Below are 19962 nucleotides of genomic sequence, written 5' to 3'. Positions count from 1 at the left end.
TGTAAAAATCATTCTTAGTTCATGGGCCATATGGAAGCAAGTCACATGCCAGATTTAGCTACCGGCTGTTGTTTGCTGATGTCTGGTCTAAGCACTCCAGTTAAAAAATGGGGATTGTCAAACTAGATAAAAAGCGAGACCCAACTATATGCTACCTACAAGAAACCCACTTTAAATGTTACTACTCAATTATGTTGACAGTCATAGGATTTAAAAAGATGTATCATGTCAATGCTGATAAAAAGAAACCCAGAGTGTGTATAATAATATCAGACAGAGTAGATCCAGAGCAGAACACTATCAGATAAACACAGTAATTTCATAATGATAAAATGTTCAGTTCATAAACACAGCATAATACTAAATATTTTTATACCTAATAACAGAATTTCAAAATATATAAAGTAAGAATGATAAAAGTGCAAGGACGAAGAAATAATTTTACAAATAGAGTCAGAGATTTCAAATTCCTTTTCTTAAAAATAGATAGAAAATAACTAAGGACATAGATGTCCTGAACAATTCTATCACCTAACTTAACAATTATACAGAACATACATTGTTTTCAGGAGCACATGGAATATTTACCAAGACAGACTATTTCCTGGGCCACAATACAACTTTCAATAAATTTAAAAGGATTCAACTTATACTAAGTATGTTCTCTGGCAATGGTGGAACTAGACATTAGCAACTGAAAGATGACTGGAAAATCTCTAAATATTTGGAAACAATTCTAAAACTATAAAATGCTTAGAAAAACACAGGAGGAAATCTTCACATCATCAAGTGAAGCAAAAAATTTCTTAGCTATAACACCAAAATACACAATGTATAAAAGAAAAACATTGATTGAGCCTTATTTCATCAAAATTAAGAATCTGTCCCCTTCAAAAGACAAGGTTAACAGGCTGAAAATATTGGGAGAGAATGTTTGCAAGTCCCATTTTTGACAAAAGACTTGCATTCTGAATATAAAGAACTCTGACTCAAAAATAAGAAAACAAGTATGTGTGCTAAGTTGCTTCAGCACAACTCTGCGACCCTATGGCCTGTAGCCTGCCAGCCTCCTTTGTTCATGGGACTCTCCAGGCAAGAATATTGGAGTGGGTTGCCATGCCTTCCTCCAGGGCATCTTCCTGACCCAGGGATCAAACCCGAGTCTTTTTGTCTCCTGCAATGGCAGGCGATTCTTTACCACTAACACCACCTGGGAAGCCCAAGAAAACAGCAACTTAGCACAAACATGGGCAAGAAAACTGGAAAAGACACTTCACCAAAGAAGATGTGTGAATGGCAAATAAGCACATGAAAAGATGTTAAAGCCTATTAGTCATTAGGGAAAGGAAAATTTAAACCACAATAAGATACCACTAACTACCTACTCGGAGAAGGCAATGGCACCCCACTCCAGTACTCTTGCCTGGAGAATCCATGGACGGAAGAGCCTGGTAGGCTGCAGTCCATGAGGTCTCTAGCAGTCGGACTCGACTGAACGACTTCACTTTCACTTTTCACTTTCATGCACTGGAGAAGGAAATGGCAACCCACTCCAGTGTTCTTGCCTGGAGAATCCCAGGGATGGGGGAGTCTGGTGGGCTGCCGTCTATGGGGTCGCAAAGAGTCAGACACGACTTAAGTGACTTAGCAGCAGCAACTACCTACTAGGGGCTTCCCCAGTAGCTCAGTGGTAGAAAATCCACCTGCAATGCAGGAAACATGGGTTTGATCCTTAGGTTGGGAAGATCCTCTGGAGGAGGACTAAACAACAACAGCAGCTACCTATTAGAATGAAAAAGACTGGCCATATCAAATGCTGATGAGTATGTAGAGGCACTGAAACGCTCACAGACAGCTGGTGGGAATGGAAAATGACACAGTCACCTCTGAAAAACAGTTTGGCAATTTCTTAGGAAGAAAATCACAGCCCCTTGATATGACTCAGCCATTCTACTTCTACTCAGGAGAAATGAAAATTATGTCTAAGGACTTCAACACTAATTTCAGAGCAACTTAATTTATAACAGCCCCAAAACCCAGAAACAACCCAAATATCAACAGGTGAAAGAGGGTAAACCAATTATATCTGTGCAATCGAGCACTGCACAGCATAAAAATGAATGAACTAGTGATATATGAAACAAAAAGAAATCAATCTTAAAATAATTATGCTGAGTGAAAGAAGCCAGGCAAAGAGGAATGCATGAAAAAGGAAATATGAGATTCTAACAAGGGAAAAGTAATCTGTAGTGACAGAAGGCAGATCAGGGGCTATCTGGGGTTGGGGTTGGGGGGTAGCAAGGTCTAGGGGGTAGATAGACCAGAAAAGTACAAGGAAATTTTGGGGCTTGATGGAAATATTTATCATCATATGTAAAACTTTTCAAATTGTACCCTATAATGTGAATGGCTCATTTCATATCATATCTCAACAGCGCTTTTAAAAAATCAAAAGAACAAGGCAGTCAAAAAATGCATCAAAGGATAACAGATGTGAAAATGATTGCATTTAGGATGAAAAAGAAAAAAACAAAACCAACCCCAGCTCTGTTAGGTACCTAGCAATTGATTTTAGCATTGTTCTTTAAGTGGAATGCCCAAGCTTATATACTTTTTCATATCTCACATACACACACACACACACACACACACCCCTTCCTAGACTTATGATGGGGTTGCTGCTGCTGCTGCTAAGTTGCTTCAGTCGTGTCCGACTCTGTGCGACCCCACAGATGGCAGCCCACTTGGCTCCCCGGTCCCTGGGATTCTCCAGGCAAGAATACTGGAGTGGGTTGCCATTTCCTTCTCCAATGCATGAAAGTGAAAAGTGAAAGTGAAGTCGCTCAGTCGTGTCTGACTCTTCGCAACCCCATGGACTGCAGCCCACCAGGCTCCTCCATCCACGGGATTTTCCAGGCAAGAGTACTGGAGTGGGGTGCCATTGCCTTCTCCGTATGATGGGGTTACATCGCAATAAAAGCATGGTGAGTTGAAAATATAACTAAATAAAAAATGCATTTAATACACCTAACATACTGAACATCCTGGCTTAGCCTGGACTATCTTAACTGTGCTCAGAACACCTACATTTGCCTACAGGTGTGCAAAATCAGGGCTTCTACATGGCTCAGTGGTAAAGAATCCACCTGCAATGCAGGAGATGTGGGTTTGATCCCTGGGTCAGAAAGATCCCCTGGAGGAGGAAATGACAACCCACTCCAGTATTCACGCCTGGGAAATCCCATGGACAGAGGAGCCTAGTGGGCTACAGTCTACGGGGTTGTGAGAGTCAGACATGACTTAAAGGCTGAGCATGCACACATGGGCAAAATCATCGGAGACAAACCCTATTTTATAAGAATGGGTTGAATCTCTCCTGTAATTTATTGAATACTGTATTGAAAGTGGAAAACAGCATCTGTAGGTACAGAGTAGTTCTAAGGATATTGGTTATTTACACTTGTGATCACCTGGCTGACTGGGAGCTGTGGCTTCCACAGCTCAGCGCTCCACGAGCATCGGACCGCATATCGCCATCTCAGTGAAGGATCCAAATTCACACCTCGAAGTAAACTTTTTACTGAATGCATATGGCTTTCACACCATTATAAAGTCAAAAAATCTCAAGTCAAACCATCATTTAAGTCTAGGACCATCTGTACATATATATAAATACAATAAAAATAGTAAAAAAAAAAAATCATCCAACTTTCTTTAACATACGTGTGTCATTCTTATAATCAGGAAAGTTATGTATCTTTTAAAACGTTTTTGAGAATTAGCACCCATTTAAGGTTGTCAGCTCCAATACTTTGGCTACCTCATGTGAAGAGTTGACTCATTGGAAAAGACCCTGATGCTGGGAGGGAATGGGGGCAGGAGAAGGGGACGACAGAGGATGAGATGGTTGGATGGCATCACCGACTCGATGGACATGAGTTTGAGTAAATTCCGGGAGTTGGTGATGGACAGGGAGGCCTGGCGTGCTGCGATTCAGGGGGTCACAAAGAGTCGGACATGACTGAGCAACTGAACTGAACTGAACTGAAGGTTGTCAGACATGATGTATCATCTGGAGACAACAGACTTCTCATTTGCTAACTAGCTACTCAACATGAAGGGCTTTCCAGGTGGTGCTAGTGGTAAAGAACTTGCCTGCCAATGCAGGAGATGTTAAAGATGTGGGTTCGATCCCTGAGTTGGGAAGATCCCCTGGAAGAGGATATGACAACCCACTCCAGTATTCTTGCCTGGAGAATCCCATGGACAGAGGAGCCTGGTGGGTTATAGTCCATGGGATCACAAAGAGTTGGACATGATTGAACATCTGATCATAGCTCTCAACACTAAAGGAAGGTTGATTTTCAGTTACATCTGGGACTTCCCTGGTGGTCCAATGGTGAAGAATCTGTCTGCCAATCCAGGGAACATGGGTTTGATTCCTGGTCTGGGAAGATCCCACAAGCTGTGGGGCAACTAAGCCCACATGCCACAGCTACTGAGCCAGTGCCCTAAACCTATGCTCCACAACAAGAGAAGCCACCACAATGAAAAGCTCGCACATTGCCACTAGAGAGTAGCCTCTGCTTGTTGCAACTAGAGAAAGCCTGTTGTAGCAGCTAAGACCCAGGGCAGTAAAAAATTATTATTTACTTAAAAATAAATGAATAATAAATAAATAATACCTAGAGGATATTTTCTAGAAATGCCATTCACAGAAAAGCCTGCACATATATTACACATACTACTAATTCTTTGGTCACAGAACTTTTAACTTCATTTGTTGTTTAGTCGCTAAGTTGTGTCCAACTCTTTGTAATCCCATGGACTGCAGCATGCTAGGCTTCCCTGTCTTTCACTGTCTCCCAGAGTTTGCTCAAACTCCATGTCCGCCGAGTCAGTGGTGCCATCCAACCATCTCATCCTCTGCCGCCCCCTTCTCCTCTTGCCCTCAATCTTTCCCAGTATCAGGGTCTTTTCCAATGAGTCGACTGTGCATCAGGTGGCCAAAGTATTGGAGCTTCAGCATCAGTCCTTCCAATGAATATTCAGGGTTGATTTCCTTTAGGATTGACTGGTTTGATCTCCTGAGAAGCCACAGTATACTGTAGCTAAAAGCATGGTCCCTGGGGTTCAAATCTTACTTGTCACTTATGAGCTGTGTCATTTTGGTCAAGTTACTTAACTTCATTGCCCTGCAGCTTCCCCATCTGTAAAAAGAAGATAATAACAGCACAGTCTTGTTGTGTGGATAATCAAGCGAACAGGAGTTAAGTACTTAGCATGGGGCCTGGAGTAAGGCCAGTGTTTATGGAATGCCAGCTGGTAACACACTGTTGTTTTAAATTCTTTCACCAAAGTCTTGGGTTAAAATTTTAATCATGCACTTTTCGTCTTATTGCCAAGGAGGTGAGGACCTAGTTGATAATGAATGCCTGAAGACGATATCTCCTTTACCAACTATAACATTTATCATGGTCAGGTCTTTCCCATCATAGCATACAAAACGAAGTGACTTGTCCCCTTTGATGGATGGATTAGTCAGTGCTCAGATGCTTTCTGAGTGGACACGGTTTACTAGAAAAGTGTCCTGGGTTACAGGACAGGCGTAATGGATTTAGTACCACCTTGCTTTGCAAGGACCTGAAGTCGTTTACCACCTCGAAGCCTTGCTGTGCTTTTCTGTAAAGTGAGGAAGAGGGCTGCCTAATCTATGTCTTTGGGAGCCCTTGGCTTTGGCGTCATTTGGTTGTACTCTAAGTAAATGTCAGAGGCGTATCTCTGAGACTCTGTTCTTAACAGCTAACTTTCCTATTTTTAAACATGAACCAGAAGATCCAATTTCAACCTGCGGCAAAGAAAATTCACAGTGAAACGATTGCCACAATCCATGATGTGTCTCAAATTTTCTAAGCTGAAATCTATACAGCTCTTGGGTGCTAAATGTCTCAATCTATAAAAAGAGATGGGTGGTATTTCAGAAGCTTTGGATACATTAAGAGAAAGTTGTCAATTTTAGCACTGTATTATTTTCCTAGCTTTAGGACACTTGGCCCAGGCAACAGAGAGGCAGTCCCTCATACCTATTCCAGGCATGGGAGACTATGTGCTGAAGACCCCGGTTGGCCAACTCCATGATTCACTGTGACTCATGCCTTGTTTATCTGATCTGAGATGAGAACAGTGACTGTCCGTAGGAGTGGAGGTGAGTCGAGGAGAAGCAGGGGCAGCAGAACAGAAGCATCTTGGGGTCTTTTTCCAAAATACCCATCACCCTCCCACCCACCACTATTCTGATATACCTTGGCTACAGAAGGAGGTGAGGATATGGACCATGAATATTTTAAAAAGCTCCCCAAGAGGTTATAATCAAAGAGCTCCTTCCTACTCACTGCCCTCCTTCCTGCCTCAGCCCATCCCTTATAGGGAAGTCTAATCCCATAAACTAAGTGGTATTTGACAAACACAGATTATTATGAAAACCAAGATAAGATCCAGGGCAGGGGCAAGGGGAGTTCCCAAAGATTTTTCAAGTGCTGGTTAATGCAAAGGTAGAACTTTCTCCTGCCATAACACATAGAAATGAGAATAAAACAATGCTCAATTTAAAATATGCAGCTGAGTGCTGCAGTTTCAATACCCAGCAAGTTGGGGGGGGAGGTCATGGTGCTTGATGCCGGCACCAAGGTACTAGAGCTGAGATGCCAGTGAAAGTCTGGCCAATCAGTACAGGGAGCCAGAAAATCTCTACCAACAAGTAAGCCTGACTCTGTCTGAGGTTTGAGAAGGGGTAGAAGTTGAAGGGAAGAAAGATTCTTCCTTGAGAAATGGGACCTCCCAACCAGTACCTCAAGCATGGCTAACATATAAACTTATACAACTTGGTGTAGAAACCCTATACTTGGTTTGAGAACACCCAACAGAAAAATGCAAAATTGCTTTATAGGAACATTTTTACAAACCAAAGTGCACTGAAGTCTCTCAGATGGAAAAATAAAAAGCACTTTCACTAAAGATGAACTTCCCTGGTGGCTCAGACGGTAAAGCGTCTGCCTACAATGCGGGAGACCCGGGTTTGATTCCTGGGTCGGGAAGACCCACTGGAGAAGGAAATGGCAACCCACTCCAGTACTCTTGCCTGGAAAATCCCACGGACGGACGAACCTGGTAGGCTACAGTCCATGGAGTCGCAAAGAATCGGACACGACTGAGCGACTTCACTTGTTACTTTCACCAAAGATAAGTTCACAACAAAAAATTACAAACCAAGTGAGAAAAAAAATCCACCATGAGAGAACAGTCAGCAGACACGAAAACAGGGAGATGAGTTCTCCTTCAATCTTAGAAAATAGAACGATCTGCTTGAATTATACGAAAGCTGTGTTTAAAGGGATTAAAAGCTCACTAAAACGTCAACAAGATTGTTTTTTTAACTGAACAAGCTGATTCAAAAGTTCATAAAGGAAAAGAAAATTAAGAATAGCAGAGAAGTTTTGAAAAAAGAACAAAAGGAAAATAACACTCTACAACATATCAACTGAACAAAATAGTAAGTCCAGAAATAAACATATATTTCTCAAGTATTTACTTGAATTTGATATGCAAAATAATAGTGGGATTTCCAATTAGTCAAGAAGAGATAGATCAATTGATAAATGTTATAGAAAAAATCTGGCAGTCATCTTGGGGGGAAAATATTTAATCGATACATTCTATGCCAAGGGGAAACCAGACATAAAAGTACTTAACTCACAGAATAATTTTAGTGAGGAAGATAATTTGAAATGGAACATTAAGCCCAAGAACCTTAGAGCAAAAGACTGATACACTTAAGTACATAAAAGTAAATAGTTTTTACACTAAAATTCATCAGAAGCAAAGTTTAAGAATAATTTACAATTGAGATATGAATTTTCGTGTTTTTTTCCCCTCCAGACAAATGTACACATAAAGAGCTCTTACAAATTAACACTAAAAAGTAAAAACCCAACAAAAAAAATGGGGAAAAGATCAGCGTAGAGAGTTCACAGAAAATGAAAAACAAATGCCTTTAGATATATGAAAAGAAACTCAACCTCACCTATATAAAGCAATACAATTAAAACTACACTGAGATGATCTTCTTCACCCATCAGATTGGCAAAATTCCCCAAGGTGTGTCACCATGTTGGTGAGTCTGACGGGAGAAATGGGCCATCACATACATTGCTAGAGAACTAGTATAGCCAGGTATAAACACGCATAACCTGTTAGGAAAGCAATGTGACAATATCCACCAAGATTACAAATGCTACACCCTTCAGCCCAGTAATTCTACTTCTAGTAATCCAACCTGGAGGTATACTTTCTTATGTGTGAATAGACATATAAATGGTGTTCATTGTAGCATCATTATAACAACAAAAGTTTAGAAATAATCTAAATATCTATCAATAAGGATTAAACAAATTAGGAAATGCCCATACAACAGATCATGATGCTCAAAAATTAATAATAAGGGAAGATTTTATGTACTCTACATCATTGACTCTGGGCTTTCCTGGTGGCTCAGACAGTAAAGAGTCTGCCTGAAATGCAGGAGACCTGAGTTCAGTCCCTGGGTTGGGAAGATCCCCTGGCAGAAGAAATGGGAACCCACTTCAGTATTCTTGCCTGGAAAATCCCATGGAGGTAGGAGCCTGGTGGGCTACAGTCCAAGGGGTTGCAGAGTTGGACATGACTGAGTGACTCATTGGACTGGATAGAAAAGTAAACTAGTACATTTGAGAAAATATAAAATAGCGTTTCTGGAAATGAAATACACAGTCAATGTAGTTAAAAACTTACCGAATAGGTTAAACAGATTAAACACAGCTGAAGAGAGAACGAGGCTAATATAAGATGTATCTGAGGAGCCCACATAAAACTCAGCAAAGATGAAGAGAGAAAAATATGAATAAAAGGTCAAGGGATATGTAGGAAATAATGAGAAATCCCCAAATTTATTTCATAGAAGACTAGAAGAAAATAGGAAGAACGGACATGAGGCAATAGTGGAGGAGATATTGCTGAGAATTTTCCAGGGTTGATGATGAAAAACATAAATTATCAGAATCAGAGAGTACAGTGAGTTTTAGCAAGCTAATAAAATAATCTTCATCTAGATATATCATGGTGAAAACTCAGAACACTAATAATTTAAAATTAAAAGAACTCTCAACATTGTCCAGAGAGAAAGAAAAGATTACCCTTAAAGATGTAACAATGGAAACACATTGTCAATTATTATGGCAGGAGAATAATGAATAGCATCTTCAGAACATTAAGGGAAAATGGTCATCCTAAATTCCATACATAGCTAAATTATGATTCAAGAAATGGTGAGGACTTCCCTGGTGGTGCAGTGGATGAGAATCTGCCTGCAAATAAAGGGGACATGGGTTCAATCCCTGGTCCAGGAAGATTCCACATGCTATGGGGCAACAAAGCCCATGTACCACAACTTCTGCATCCACGCTCTAGAGCCTACGAGCTACAACTACTAAGCCTGTGTCCAGGAACTACTAAAGCCCAAGCACCCAAATCTGCACAATGTAACTACTGAACCCACGTGCTGCAACTGTGGAAACCCGCGTGCCTAGAGCCTATGCTCCCCAATAAGAGAAGCCGCCTCAGTGAGAAGCCTGTACACTGCCACGGAGAGTAGCCCACACTCACAGCAACTAGACAAAGCCCGTGGTCCAGGGCAACCAAAAATAAATAAATGCAATTATTTAAAAAAAAGAAATGGTGAAATGAAACATACCTTTCATAAATTTTCATAAAAGAAATCCTAAAGTACATTCTTCAGCAGAAAGAAAATTGCTAGGTGGGGTTACACTGTGTGGAAAGATGTGCTTACCCATTCTCTTTTGTAGGAGGCTGTTCCTAGTTTGAAGGAAACGATCGTTTTATGCAACTACTAAATGAATGCAGTACTTTGGTTGGTTTTATGAATAAAGCTGTTTCTGGTCAAGTCTTTGAGTGGACATACATCTTTCTTTCTCCTAAGAGGAAATCGCTGAGTCATTGAGTAGGAGTCTGTTTAACATGAGTAGAAACCGTTAAGTGGTTTTTTTCATTCATACTAAACAACTGGAATCCTTTAACTGAGGATTAGAAGGGAATTCCACAACCTAGCCCATATATTATGCTCAATGGTAAAGTATAATAATTACTCCCATTAAGTTAAGGAGAAATATCCATTACCATTTCTATTCAATATTGCCTCTAAAAGCATCACAAAATAAAAACAAAAGATAAAAGATTAGAAATGATAAAAATGTACCATTTGCAGATCATATAACTTTTCAAAGAAAATCCAAGTGACTCTAATAACTATTTTAAAAAAGGAGAATCCAGCAAGGTGGCTTCATAGAAGACTGATATACAAAAAAAAAATTGAATGCCTGTATACCAAACAATCCATTAGAATGTACATTTTTAAATAATCTCATAGCAATAAAGAGATTATAGGTATATGTGTTAAGACCTGTTCAGAGACAACTGCAGAGCATTGTTGTAAGACATAAAAGCTTACCTAAACAAATGGGATTTAGCACTTTTATGGGGAAAAGACTCATACAGTAAAGATTTGATTTCTTCTTAAGTTAACCTACAAATTCAGTATGGTTCTGACCAAAACCTTGGTATGATTCTTCAGAGATTTTGACAAGCCAAATAAAACAACAAAGGTAGACAGTACAATTTTAAAGAAGAAAGAGAGCTGAACCCCTACAAGATAGTGAGTCTTTTTTTAACTACAGGAATTAAAACCATATGTTATAGCACAAGAATACAACACTGGCCCTACTGGAAGAGAATAGAATTCTCAGAAATAGACCCAGATATACATACATGACAAAGATGCTATTAAAGTTTAGTAGGTACCTTGCAAAACATATTTAATCTGAATCTAATCAAGCCTCTAGACTGAAGTTCAAGTATACAGGATATTTGAATATGACGCCAAACAAACATATTAAATGACACCATCAAGAAATACTCCAATAAATTTGAGTATGATGCATTCTATAACACAACTGGCCTTCATATGGGGAAACTGGACTATGGTTTAGACATTACATGATATTAAGTAAGTATTCTTACATTTTAGGTTTCATATTGATATGATTATGTAGGAGGATACACTTATTTTTGAGATGAATAATGAAATATTTAGGGGTGAAGTACCATAACATTGCCACTTATTTGCAAATGATTCAGCAAACCATACATACACACATATATACATATACCAATATATGGCAAAATGTTAAAATTAAATCCAGATGGTTGGTATGCAGAACATTATTTTATTACTTTTAGTCTTTTTGTATATTAAAAATTTTCACAGTGAAATATTGAAAAAAATTTTTGGAAAAGCACATAAGCAAAAAATGATGCTGAGAAAATTCAATGGCCTTCACATTTTAGAAGAAAATGAAACAAAATCATATCTTTAGAAGAAAAATAATTTCTATTTTTTTAGAGTAAGGAAGAAGTTCTCAAAAAAGGTACAGAATAAGAGCCTTAAAAAGGGATTAGTACATTTTATTTCACTAAACTTAAAAAGATAAATAAAAGACACCAAACCCAAGAAAAGCCAGAGAGACTAGGAGAAAATATTTGCCATGCACATAACCCAGAAAAATAGTTTTTCAACTATATAAAGAACTTAGGCATGTCAATAAAAACTAAATAGAAAAATGTGCACAAATTGCTACCAGAAAAATTCACTATCAGATAAAAAGTTTAAACAGCTCATAGACATAACAAAAGTTATGTAATTTCAGGAGGAGTTAATTAAAATGTGATACTATTTCACATACGTATTGACAAAAACAAAACAAAATGAAATGAATATGGCAATATTTTGACAGAATCAAAATTCTGTGTAACTCTGGTAGTCCAGCTGCTTCAAAGAAAAATATGATAGCAGCCATTAATACTGAAGGCTGGCATACAAGTCACCTACAAATTCCATTTACAGAAGGTCTCATTCATGTGCACAAAGACGTTCAGCATAGTACTGTTTAGAACTGAAATATCAGAAACAACCCAAGCGTTAATCAAGGGAGGACTGGCTAAATGATCTGGGTATACTCATATAATGGGAAACTACCCAGCACTCATGATGAATGACCTGTACTCATCTCAACATGGAAAATCTAGCAAACGTGATGCTGAGCAATCAAAGCAAGTTGAAAATGAATATGCAAAGCATCACAGCATTCATATAAATTTTAAAACGCCCCAAACACCAAAACAAACCAACCTACATTTGTTGTTGTTGTTACAATTACTCATTTATAAGTATATAGTAGGCAGCTTCTAGGCTTCCCTGGTGTCTCAGATGGTAAAGAATCCTTCTGCAATGCAGGACACCTGGGTTTGATCCCTGGGTCAGGAAGATTCCCTGGAGAATGGAATGGCAACCCACTCCAGTATTCTTGAAGGGAATCAAGGGATTAGACCTGATAGACAGAGTGTCTGAAGAACTATGGATGGAGATTCGTGACATTGTACAGGAGGGGGTGATCAAAACCATTCCCAAGGGGGGAAAATGCAAAAGGCAAAATGGTTGTCTGAGGAGGCCTTACAAATAGCTGTAAAAAGAAGAGAAGCAAAAGGCAAAGGAGAAAAGGAAAGATACATCCATCTGAATGCAGAGTTCCAAAGAATAGCAAGGAAAGATAAGAAAGCCTTCCTAAATGATCAATACAAAGAAATAGAGGAAAACAATAGAATGGGAAAGACTAGAGATCTCTTCAAGAAAATCAGAGATACCAAGGGAACATTTCATGCAAAGATGGGTTTGATAAAGGACAGAAATGGTATGGACCTAACAGAAGCAGAAGATATTAAGAAGAGGTGGCAAGAATACACAGAAGAACTGTACAAAAAAGATCTTCATGACCCAGATAATCACGATGGTGTGATCACTCACCTAGAGCCAGACATCCTGGAATGGGAAGTCAACTGGGCCTTAGGAAGCATCATTATCAACAAAGCTAGTGAAGGTGATGGAATTCCAGTTGAGTGATTTCAAATCCTAAAAGATGATGCTGTGAAAGTGCTGCACTCAATATGCCAGCAAATCTGGAAAACTCAGCAGTGGCCACAGGACTGGAAAAGGTCAGTTTTCATTCCAGTCCCCAAAAAAGGAAATGCCAAAGAATGCCCAGACTACCGCACAGTTGCACTCATCTCACAGGCTAGCAAAGTAATGCTCAAAATTCTCCAAGCCAGGCTTCAGAAGTATGTGAAATGTGAACTTCCAGGTGTTCAGGCTGGATTTAGAAAAGGCAGAGGAACCAGAAATCAAATTGCCAACAGCCACTGGATCATCGAAAATGCAAGAGAGTTCCAGAAAAACATCTACTTCTGTTTTATTGACTATGCCAAAGCCTTTGACTGTGTGGATCACAACAATCTGTGGAAAATTTTTCAAGAGATGAGAATACCAGTCCACCTTACCTGCCTCCTGAGCAATGTGTATGCAGGTCAAGAAGCAACAGTTAGAACCAGACATGGAAAAGTATACTGGTTCAAATTTGGGAAAGGAGTACATCAAGGCTATGTGTTGTCACCCTGCTTATTTAACTTCTATGCAGAATACATCATGCAAAATGCCAGGCTGGGTGAAGCACAAGCTAGAATCAAGACTGACAGGAGAAATATCAATAACCTCAGATATACAGATGACACCACCCTATGGCAGAAAGCGAAAAGGAAATAAACAGCCTCTTGATGAAAGTGAAAAGGAGAGTGAAAAAGCTGGCTTAAAACTCAACATTCAAAAATCCGGTCCCATCAGTTCACGGCAAATAGATGGGCAAACAATGGAAACAGTGACAGACTTTATTTTACTGGGCTCCAAAATCACTGCAAATGGTGACTTCAGCCATGAAATTAAAAGACACTTGCTCCTTGGATGAAAAGCTCTGACCAACCTAGACAGCATATTAAAAAGCAGAGACATTACTTTGCCAACAAAGGCCCATCTAATCAAAGCTACGGTTTTTCCAGTAGTCATGTATGGATGTGAGAGTTGCACTATAAAGAAAGCTGAGCACCAAAGAATTGATGCTTTTGAACTGTGGTGTTGGAGAAGACTCTTGAGAGTCCCTTGGACAGCAAGGAGATCCAACCAGTCCATCCTAAAGGAAATCAGTGCTGAATATTCATTGGAAGGACTGATGTTGAAGCTGAAACTCCAATACTTTGGCCACCTGATGCAAAGAACTGACTCATTGGAAAAGACCTGATGCTGGAAAAGATTGAAGGCAAAGAAGAAGGGGATGACAGATGATGAGATGGTTGGATGGCATCACCGACTTGGTGGACATGAGTTTGAGCAAGCTCCAGGAGTTGGTGATGGACAGGAAAGCCTGGTGTGCTGCAGTTCATGGGGTCGCAAAGAGTTGGACACGACTGAGCGACTGAACTGAGCAGGCAGCTTCTAAGATGACCCGCCGTGATTTCCTGCTGCTTAATATTTATTCCATGTAGTCCTCTGCCAGGTTATATAGTACCAAGCTGGCTCTGTGTGACAAGAGTGTAGGCATAAGTGATAGATTAAATAATAGATTAAAAAATGACACAAACTTCTAAGATTAGATTGTAAAAGGGCCATGGCTTCATGTCATGGACTCTATTTGCTCTCTCCCTCTCTCTCTCTCTCTCTCTGGGGTCACTTGATCAGCGCCCTGACTTGTGAACATTTGGGCGGGCCAGTGATGAGGTCCATACAGCAAGGAAAGAGGGCTCTAGCCAAAAACCAAGTGAGTGAGCTTGGAAGTGCCCCTCTAGCCTTCAGGTTTCTGCAGCCCCATAAGAGACTCTGGGCCAGGACCACCCAGCTGAGCCCCCTCTTAATTCCTGACCCTCAGTACCTGCACAAGGCTGTGAAGTGCTGCTAAATTCGCGGGTAACTGTTACATAGCAATCGATAACTAGTCCAAGATAGTTACAGTCACATAGTGAAGTTTAAACATGTTGTAATTATGAAAAGAATATACACAAATTTCAGCATAAGGAGAAATTCTGGGAAGGCAGTGGGATAGGGCGTTAGCTATATTTATCTATTTCTACAATGAATTTCTGAAGAAAATATGACAAAAGGTTAACATTTGTTACATCTGGGTGTTCCCAAGTATGTGCATAATATATGGCTCCTTGCAACTGAAAAAATTTTATTTCAAATATGTTATAACTTAAAAATAAACACTTTAAAAAGGAAAAAAGAAAGGCAGCATATCTCTTCCACTTAACTATGGCACTTTATTCCACTGTCTAGCTCCTAATTGCTGCCCTGAGGGATGTGATTACTTTAATGGCTAAACAATTTGCACTAAAGAGGAGACAAAGAGTATATTCCCACAGCTGGTAAAATCTAATGTTTAAGTACCAAGATCTTAAACACATTCAAAAAAAAATAGCAACAAAATTTGTATAAGAACACCTAACAAAGAATGCACGGTGAAATGTAGGGAAGAATGTAGCTCTGCTTCAGTTCAGTTCAGTTCAGTCGCTCAGGCTCAGTCATGTCTGACTCTCTGTGACCCCATGGACTGCAGCATGCCAGGCCTCTCTGTCCATCACCAACTCCTGGAGCTTGCTCAAACTCATGTCCACCAAGTCGGTGATGCCATCCAACCATCTCATCCCCTGCCGTCCCCTTCTCCTCCCGCCTTCAATCTTTCCCAGCATCAGGCTCTTTTCCAATGAGTCAGTTCTTCGCATCAGGTGGCCAAAGTATTGGAGCTTCAGCTTCAACATCATTCCTTCCAATGAATATTCAGGACTGATTTCCTTTAGGATGGACTGGTTGGATCTCCTTGTAGTCCAAGGGACTCTCAAGTGTCTTCTCTGGCACCACAGTTCAAAAACATCAATTCTTTGGCACTCAGCTTTCTTTATAGTGCAACTCTCACATCCATACATGATTACTGGAAAAACCATAGCCTTGACTAGATGGACCTTTGTTGGCAAAGTAATGTCTCTGCTTTTTAACCTGCTGTCTAGTTTGGTCATAGCTTTTCTTCCAAGGAGCAAGCATCTTTTAACTTCATGGCTGCAGTCACCATCTGCAGTGATTTTGGAGCCCAAAATAATAAAGTCTGTCGCTGTCTTCACTGTTTCCCCATCTATTTGCCATGAAGTGATGGGACCAGATGCCATGATCTTAGTTTTCTGAATGTTGAGTTTTAAGCCAACTTTTTCACTCTCTCTTTCACTTTCATCAAGAGGTTCTTTTGTTCTTTTTTGCTTTCTGCCATAAGGGTGGTGTCATCTGCATATCTGAGGTTATTGATATTTCTCTTGGCAATCTTGATTCCAGCTTGTGCTTTATCCAGTTCACATTTTTGCATGATGTACTCTGCATATAAGTTAAATAAGCAGGGTGACAATATACAGCCTTGAGGTACTCCTTTCCCAATTTGGAACCATCTTTTGTTCCATGTCCAGTTCTAACTGTTGCTTCTTGACCTGCATACACATTTCTCAAAAGGCAGGTAAGGTGGACTGGCATTCCCATCTCTTGAAAAATTTTCCACAGTTTGTTGTGATCCACACAGTCAAAGGCTTTGGCATAGTCAATAAAGCAGAAGTAGATGTTTTTCTGGAACTCTCTTGCATTTTTGATGATCCAGTGGCTGTTGGCAATTTGATTTCTGGTTCCTCTGCTTTTGTAAATCCAGCTTGAACATCTGGAAGTTCATCGTTCATGTACTGTTGAAACCTGACTTGGAGAATTTTGAGCATTACTTTAGTAGCGTGTGAGATGAGGGCAATTGTGCGGTAGTCTGAGCATTCTTTGGCATTGCCTTTCTTTGGGACTGGAATGAAAACTTAACTTTTCCAGTCCTGCGGCCACTGCTGAGTTTTCCAAATTTGCTGGCATATTGAGTGTAGCACTTTCACAGCATCATCTTTTAGGATTTGAAATCACTCAACTGGAATTCCATCACCTTCACTAGCTTTGTTGATAATGATGCTTCCTAAGGCCCACTTGATTTCCCATTCCAGGATGTCTGGCTTTAGGTGAGTGATCATACCATCATGATTATCTGGGTTGTGAAGATATTTTTTTATATAGTTCTTCTGTGTATTCTTGCCACTTCTTCTTAATATCTTCTGCTTCTGTTAGGGCCATACCATTTCCACTCTACTTAGAACGCTTAATATTAAACTATTTCCAACAGCAATTCACTCAGAAACATACAGTGATTATGCCCTCTGATATATTAAGTGGACGATCTAATGGCTGTTGCCATAGTAGCCTCTACTTTAATTGTATTTAACAAGAGAGTAGAAATTATGGAGAAAATTGCTCTATTTCTTAGATCCTCTGGGTTGAAGAAGGCAAAGAGTCATGGGAGATACTGTAGTGTTTCAGGTTGCAGAGAAAGTGCTCTTTCAGTGATAATCTAGATGGTTGAAAGAGTGAATACATACCTGAAAGGTAAACAATTACTCATGACTGAAAAAGTGAAAAATCTCAAGGTTCCGAGTCTGTTCACTAACACATAGTCAAAGAAATCCACGTGGGTGCAAGACATTGAATCTGTACATGGGGTGGGATGATTTATTTATAGAGAATATGAAGTGGCCTATAGTCCAGATGGGCTTCCCTGGTGGCTCAGTGGTAAAGAATACGTCTGCCAATGTGGGAGACATGGGTTTGATCCTTGGGTCGGGAATATCCCCTGGAGGAGGAATCGGCAACCCACTCCAGTATTCTTGCCTGGAGAATCCCATGGACAGAGGAGCCTGGTAGGCTACTTTCCATGGGGTTGCAAGAGTTGGACATGACTTAGAGACTAGACAACAATAGTCCAGATACAATTTTTCCACTTAATATTTATCTTCTGTCTTCCATATTGTTATTTTACTTAGTGGGAATAGACAGTATTGTTGAAATAAGAATATAAAGCATCACTTACCTGCTTTATTTACTGGGGCTCTATTTTACGACCATGATTTAGCAATTTAGACAGTAAGAAATAAAAACTGAAACCTCACCTCCTGCGGAAGTCAGCTGTGAGCATTTGGCATTGTCCCTGTATACCCTCCCCTCCTTCACTGCCCTCCAAATATCTCTACTGGTCTTAGGTCAAAGTGAAGGTTTGGCTCAAGTGCAGGCGACCAGGATGGTTGGCAGCTTCCCTATCAGCCCTACAGCTACAGCTAATGTTTAAGGCTATTTTTTTTAAATCAAATTCATATTTTCTTTCCTTCACTACGTAATAGTCATGTATTTCACTATAACCCTCAATTTTCTTCTGTTTTATCTTTTTTTTTTGTTAGTTCTTGTCTACTTCACATTTCTTGTTCTTCCCCTGCTCGCTGAAGAATTGCTTTTGAACTGTGGTGCTAGAGAAGACTCTTAAGAGTCCCTTGCATAGCAAGGAAATCAAACCAGTCAATCCTGAGGGAAATCAACCCTGAATATACTTTGGAAGGACTGAAGGTGAAGCTGAATCTCCAATACTTTGGCCACCTGATGTGAAGAGCCCACTCACTGGAGAAGGCTTCGATGCTGGGAAAGATTGAGGGGAGGGAGGTGACAGAAGATGAGATGGTTGGATGGCATCATCAACTCAATGGACATGAGTTTGAGCAAACTCTGGGAGATAGTGAAGGACAGGGAAGCCTGGCGTGTTGCAGTCCCTGGGGTCACAGAGAGTCAGACATGAGCGAGTGACTGAACTATCACCTTTAGCATGATATTAGCACAACTCAAGGATGTTCCTGAACCCGAATTCAATGCAGTGGGATGTTTTCCATCCTCTGAAACCCCATTTTTAGTGCAGCATCTCTCCCAGCCTCCACCCTGGTGCATGCGCTTTCTTCATCCCTCTAGCAATTCAATTTCCTGCCACTTCTGAGATCTGCCTTTTTCTTGCTAGCTTCAGCTATTAGTCAGAAGTACCTGATCCTCCCTCTAAACCGTGTGCTATGGGAACACTCCATTTCAAGCAAACTGCTTACTCTATAGACCTTTCCAAGTAGAATGGGTTTAACCACCCTATCAGCTTTATTGTGCTCTCCTGGTTTTTCTGAAGAGCCACCCAGTCGTCAAGCTAGACATCACTGAATAATACTGCTGTTTCATCCTTGTATCATCTCTTAAAAAACATTCTATGAGAAAAATGGATTCCTTAGTTTTAAGATTTTAGGATTTTGAAAATAGCAATGACAGGCATTTAACTCTTATTTCATAATGAGGATATCTTTGAAGAAGAAAATATACACAGCTTATCTATGAATTTTCTTTTTTATTCATTTTGCTTTCATTGCCCCAAAACTGTAATTCATCCCCAAGGTCCCACAGAGTATTGTTATTCCTGGTATGAGATGCCATTTTAAGTTTAGTATGAGAGGTGACTATAATGACTAACATTTATTGTGCATTTGCTGTGTGCTCAGCACTCACAGCAAGGAGATCCATCCAGTCCATCCTAAAGGAAATCAGTCCTGAATATTCATTGGAAGGACTGATGCTGAAGCTGAAGCCCCAGTACTTTGGCCACCAGATGTGAAGAGCCGACTCATTGGAAAAGACCCTGATGCTGGGAAAGATCGAGGACAGGAGGAGAAAGGGATGACAGGGGATGAGATGGTTGGGTGGCATAATCTGCTCAATGGACATGAGTTTGAGCAAACTCTAGGAGATAGTGAAGGACAGGGAAGCCTGGCATGCTGCAGTCCATGGGGTCACAAGGAGTCAGACACGACTTAGTGACTGAACAACAACAGTACTGGATATAAGTTTGACATGAATTATTCTGATTCCTTTCTGCAACCCACACAGTACATTCTGTTGATAAGACTTTGATCATTGATGACAGGCATGAGTGAAACAATTCAACAGCATTGACCTGTCATCAAGACCTGCTTCCAAGTCAGTCATCTGACATCAGGTGTTCTCCCGAG

General features: G+C 40.1%; 1 protein-coding gene across 1 annotated transcript in view; it reads right to left on the bottom strand.

The window, feature by feature from the left end:
- Window positions 1–19962, bottom strand: part of BACE2 (beta-secretase 2) — a 113410-nt gene that overhangs the window by 13161 nt on the left and 80287 nt on the right. The gene's annotated exons all lie outside the window — the stretch shown is intronic.

The sequence above is a fragment of the Cervus canadensis genome, chromosome 7, assembly GCF_019320065.1.
Source record: "Cervus canadensis isolate Bull #8, Minnesota chromosome 7, ASM1932006v1, whole genome shotgun sequence".
NCBI lineage: Eukaryota > Metazoa > Chordata > Mammalia > Artiodactyla > Cervidae > Cervus > Cervus canadensis.
Note: the sequence above shows the minus strand (reverse complement) of the source record. Positions and strands in the feature narration are given on the sequence as shown.